Source organism: Ailuropoda melanoleuca, chromosome 2 (assembly GCF_002007445.2).
Source record: "Ailuropoda melanoleuca isolate Jingjing chromosome 2, ASM200744v2, whole genome shotgun sequence".
Lineage (NCBI taxonomy): Eukaryota > Metazoa > Chordata > Mammalia > Carnivora > Ursidae > Ailuropoda > Ailuropoda melanoleuca.
In genome coordinates this window covers 99476543-99482542 of record NC_048219.1, presented here as the reverse complement: position 1 = coordinate 99482542, position 6000 = coordinate 99476543, and positions in this window count along the sequence as shown.

Below are 6000 nucleotides of genomic sequence, written 5' to 3'. Positions count from 1 at the left end.
GGACTGCCGTTTCCCTAGAAGCCCAAACACAAAGGGTGGTGTGGAGCTGGTGCCACAGAGGGGCTGTTTTTTCCTTTAAAAACAAGCCAGATCATGTCAGAAAAAGGAAGGCTGTTATCCTTGGATTTCACGTGTTGTTCTGACTGATGGTCTCAGTCGGTGTGGGATTGTAGCAGCTGGGGGCGGGGATGGACAGAGCGGAGTTTCTGCATTAATTAGCGGCAGTCAGGTGGGTGTGATTCCCCCCGGGTGCAGTGAGGAGGACCCGGATTGCTCTGAAGAGCCACAGGACAACCCTGGGATTCAGGTGTTGTGTCCTCATGTGCCTAGAAGTACTCAGAGAGGTTAAGAGCTTGTGTGAGGTCACACAGCATATATTGACAGAGCTGTGATTTGAACGGAGCCAGGTCTCTGGCTCCAAAGCCATGTTAAAGCATCCCCCTCGAAGGGAGGAACAGCAGACTATCCACAGGTCTGCCATCCCCAGTCTTGTTCTAGATCATTCCAGAGATCGGAGCTTACCGTCTTTACATCCCAGCCTCCTTGGGGTGCCTTCTCCTGTGAGTACTGCTGAGTCAGTGAGCTTCCCCCATGTGAGTGTTGGTGGACCCTCCTGGTGGGATTTCAGGCTACCCACTCTGCCTTTGGGTAGAGCGGTGAGAGCCGGGGGCTCCAGGGGAGGAAGGAAGGCCTGTCTACTGGGAACCGGGAAGAGGAGCAAAGTCAGTACCGAAAGCTGGAAAGGAATCAGCAGTCACAGGTCATAGGCTCCATCAGTCACAGGGCTGTGTTTGTCCTGGGCCCCGTCAGAGCTGACCGAGCATGTCGTTGCCGTGCTGCACCAGCAGACAGAGCCACAGGGCCCTGCTTACCCCGGGGCGAGGACCCTGCACCGCGCCCTGCCTTCCCTCTCCATTCCCCGAGCCTGCCCCAGAGAGAGGACAGATGTGGCTCTGGTTTATTTAATCCCCAAGAGCCACAGGGCCTGAGGCCCCCACAGGTAGAGAAACAGCCCCTGCTGGCCTCCCCGGGAACCAAAGGGCCAGTGGAGAAAGCTGGGGACAGGATCCAGTTCACAGGACGAACATCCATGGGGTGCCTGCTGAGAGCAGGGTCCCCAGATAGAGAAAATGGCCTCTTCACCCCCGATGTGGGGGGAGGCTCCTATCAGAGAACAGAAAGTAAGTGTTGGAGAGGATGTGGAGAAATGGAAACCCTTGTGCCCCATCGGTGGGAACATAAAATGGTATGGCGGCTCCTCAAAAAATTAAAAATAGAACTACCACGTGATCCAGCACTCCCACTTCTGCTGTGTATCCAAAAGCATGGGAAGCAGGGGCCCGAAGAGACGTTTGCGCCCCCATGTTCACAGCAGTGTTATTCACAGGAGCCAAAAGTTGGAAGCAGCCCCAGCGTCCACCGACAGATGAGTGGATAAGCAAAATGTGGTGTATACACACAATGGTGTATTATTCATCCTTAAAAAGGAAGGAAATTCTGACACATGCCACAACATGGGTGAACCTTGGGGACATTATGCTACATGAAATAAGCCAGTTGCACCAACAACGAAAATACTGTCTGCTTGCGCGGACAGGAGGTACTTAGAGTGGTTGAAGTCACGGAGACGGAAAGGAGAACGGTGGTTGCCAGAAGCTGGGGGAGAGGAGGGGGGGAGTCTGCGTTTCATGAGGGCAGGTTTCAGTCTTGTAGGATGACAAGAGCTCCGGGGACTCACGGGGGCTGCGCGACAATGTGCGTGTGCTTCATGCCACCGACCTGTACGCGGAAAAACGGTCAGGATGGTGACTTGTAAATTCTGTGCATTTGGCCACAATTAAAAATAATAATAAAAAGCTAACTCAAAGCAAAATGAGATACAGGAACCCAAGGGGCTCCTCCGGGCCAGATTGGCACCAAGCGCTTACCGTTGTATTCCTAATCCCCCCACCCACCTCCGAGCCGCAGCTCTCTCCTCGCAGACAAGGAAACTGAGGCTTACAGGCATGACGTCTTGCCCCAGCCCCCCAGCTGGGAGGTAGCAGGCCAGCATTTAAACCATCTCTCTGTGTCATGCTGTAGCACTGGGCGCTCTGGGTGCTGGGGTCTTAGGATTTCTGCCCTCACACCCATCAGACAGCAGAACAGAGGAGCGGAGTAATTGCTGTGAAAACGTACAGACAGATCAGACATGCCCGAGTCATCAAGGAGGCTCCGTAGAGGATGCGGTAAGATGGATAAGGCTGGAGGTCATGGCTGATCTGCCACTGTCACTCTGGCCCCTAAGAGGTGCTCGGTCATTATACACTGAGGGAATGAATGGGAGCAGGTTGCAGGGCAGCCTTCCTTAGGAGGAAGCCTGCAGGAAATGATGGGGAAGGAGCTGGGCCTGGAGGGGCACCCCTCACCCCATCCTCCTCCCTGAGGCTTAGCACTGCCACACACCATTTCATTTGAGTCCCCCAGCTGTCCTCACTGGGGAGATGTTATATGCCCTGTGGGGGAAGTCCTTCTCTCCTGCCTCTCCTCCCAGCAAGCACTGCAGCTGGGGGCTTTGACAATGTTGATGGATGGGAGCCACTGAGATTTGCCTACCCAGAGATCCCTGGGCTTGGGTAGGGTTGTCAGATTTTGTAAATGAAAATACAGGATGCCCAGTTAAATTTGAATTTCAGGTCAACAATGAATAATTTGTAGTGTAAGGTCTGTCCCCCTTCTTGCATCTATACTTGATGTGACAATGCCTAGTGTTGGAGCTTTGTGGCAGCTGAATGGACACTCTGGGTGTCCCAGGTCAGGGACCTCTTGGCCTCAGGGAGAGCCGGGCCTGCCACAGATGTTGGGCATTGAGTACCAGCCCTGGTCTGTCACAGCTCTGTTGAGATGTACGAGGAAGCCTCAGTCGGGCCTCTACCCAGTGTGAGCTGACCAGGCAGACAGCAGGGGCCCTAAGTGGCAGGTGTGAGTAACACCTGTGGTGCTCCTGACACCTGACACTGCTCTGTGTGCCGGGCAGAGCCTGCAGTGGGAGACTAGCACGGTCAACACGTTGGGGTCTGTGTTCCAGATTGGGCATGCTGTTCTCTGGATGTGCCTTTCCCATCTCCTGCCTGTATGGCCCAGATCCTCAGACAGCCCTCCAGCTGCCAAGTGCCCTTTCCTATGTCTACCATTCCATACCTACCTTACCAGGGCACCCCAGGTCATAAAAAGCATGCCCTTGTCTTTGAGCCTCCCAATCAAACTTTCTCCAGCTGTTCTCTCATCCATCCATCCATCCATCCACCCATCCACCCATCCACCCACCCATCCACCCATCCACCCATCCACCCATCCACCCATCCATCCATCCAACCATCCATCCATCCACCCATCCACCCATCCATCCATCCAACCATCCATCCATCCATCCATCCAACCATCCATCCATCCATCCATCCATCCACTCACCCACGCAGCCATCCATAGCATGTATTTGTTGAGGCTTACTATGGGCCACTGTAGCAGGCACTTTGATGTAGAACTCCTCGGCTGCTAGGAGGGATTAAAAGAAGTTTAAAATGTGAGTGGCTGACAATAACCGTCAGCTATCATTTTGGTTAAGTGTAGGTCCTGATCTCCTACGTTTAAGCATCAGGTGATTTTTAGCCTTGCCCTTTACATACCAGCCACTCCTCCAGGGAAGTTCCTGGAGATGGCTTCAGGCTGTGAGGAAAAGGGGGGTAGGAACACTGAGGGACCAGGAGTCCACTGGGACCTCAACAGTCAGGAGCTAAGCTGATTCTGCCAAGGTGTGGCCTCTACCTTATCCAGGTGCCCACTTAGGAGGTGTTAGGGCACAGACCTAGAGGCCCCAGATAGCTGGTGCTGGGCACAGCTCCTGCCCGTGGCAGGTGCTCCGTGTAGACTTGAGACCGATGTCCAAGAAGACTGAGGGCAGGGAGGGGAGGTATCTTGTCTGAGGTCACACAGCTTGCAACTGTCGGTGGGAAGGCGGTAGAGACCGTGCTAAAGAGTATGGATTTTGTTGCAGGCACAGCTGGTGTGAGGCCTCATCTGCCTATCAACCTCACTGACCTATCTGTAGATAGGAGTTCACAGCTCCCCCTTTGACTGTGTGGCCATAAAGGAGCCTGAACTCCTTGGGGGAGGGTGGACCTTCGTCTCTAGTTGAGAGGCTCCCCACAGCCTCACCTGCCCCAAACATGTCCCTTCTGAGCTCTGGGCCTCTCCTCCTCCCTGTGGGAGGTGAGGGCAGGCAGGAGTGGGACCAGAGGGCCAGAGAACAGAATTCTGACCTCTGGCCAGCCGGCCCTTCCCATCCAGCTGCTGTGTCTGGGTCTCCGCTATTACCTGGAGAGTAAATCGCTTTCTGCAATTTATGGCCCTGAGTGCCAAGACTGGGATTGTCACCTGCACAGGTTGTGCAAGGGGGCTTAGTGCGTACCCCTCCCCTTGCAGGGGCTTTCATCTGGTTACCTGGAGGTCAGTACCAGATCTATGGTGGTTGATCGCCACGCAGACTTCCGGAAGCAGGGAGCGCGAGTCTCCCTGAAGATGGACGGGGGGCGGGGAGGAGGGGAGAACATGAGCTGCCAGGGAGTGAGGATTAGTCCTAATGACGAAGACTGAGTATTTAATGACAAGACAGATTTCACTACCTTTCTGGGAGATCGTTCTTTGTAAGCAACGATGGCAGAAAGATAAATCTAGCTAATTCAATAATTTAGAATAAAACGAGTCATTTTTTTTTTTTTCCCAGCGTGTTTCCCAAGTAGGTGAATTTCTTTTGGACGGTGGAAGCTCATCCTCTACCTAATTATGTGGGCCTCTGCCTTTCCAGCAGAGCCATTTCCAGAAACATCTGGTTAGCTCCTGCTGGCTGGCTGGGGCTGCAGCGACCACAGAGAAGGACGGTAATGAGGAAAAGAGGCCCTCAGTAAGACACATAGCAAAAAGTGGTTTTTAAACCCCCCTAGTAAGTCTTTTATCATGGCAATGCCTAGATCAAGCATCAAAGTCAAGAGTTAGAACGTGTTTGGGAATAAGTAAATGCCAGGGGATTTCCTTGGTAGCTCCCAGCACACAGCTGCAAGGAAAGAAGGCTTGGGATGGTACCCAGCCTTTGGAGAAGATTCGAATCATGTGTTACCCTTATCTGGCGCCTTGGGTGTGGACTTGGGAGTCCGACCCTTTTCCTGGGGAAGGGTAAATTATTCCATTCTAGTTGTTGTGAATTCAAGATCTCTAGTCCTCCCCTAAAGACTTCCCTTGGCCTAGGACCTTAGGTCTTGATCGACTGGGTGATCCAAACATCTAGGAAGAAGTAAGCACTACTGAGCTGTCATTAGTCATTTAGTCCTGAGTGTGAATGCGGCTGCAAGACCCACTCCTGAGAACAGGGTGAGATCACAGGAAGTGGGGCGAGAACACACGGGCACGGAGGGGTGGAGAGACAGACTAGAAAGATGACCCAACTGCTGAAGGGGAACTCCATCAAGTTTTGCTACTTTTTAAAAAGATTTATTGATTTATTTATGAGAGAGAGAGAGAGAGGGAATATCTCAAGCAGCCTCCCCACTGAGCATGGAGCCCTACGTGGGGCTCAATCCCTTGACCTTGAGATTATGATCTGAGCTGAAATCAAGAGTTGGACACTTAACCAACTGAGCCACCCAGATACCCCCCCCCCAATTTTGCTATTTACAGTAGATTCTTTCTATAACACTCAGTAGGGAAGAATGGTTTTTGTTTTTCCATCCATAGATTGGTGGTGCCCTTTCTTTTCCGATCCAGGTGGACACCAAGTATCAAATGCTCACAGGATGTTGGAGCTTGTCAGCCTCTGTCTAGTAATACCATCTGTTAGATACACTGCAGACTCATGGGAAAGTCTCTGATGCTAGCCGATGTCCTAGGAAATTGGTCAGCTGTCTGCTCCACACCTCAACCCCCGCCCCCCGTTCCTGCCTGGCTTTTGAGCACTATCTTCCTGGGGGC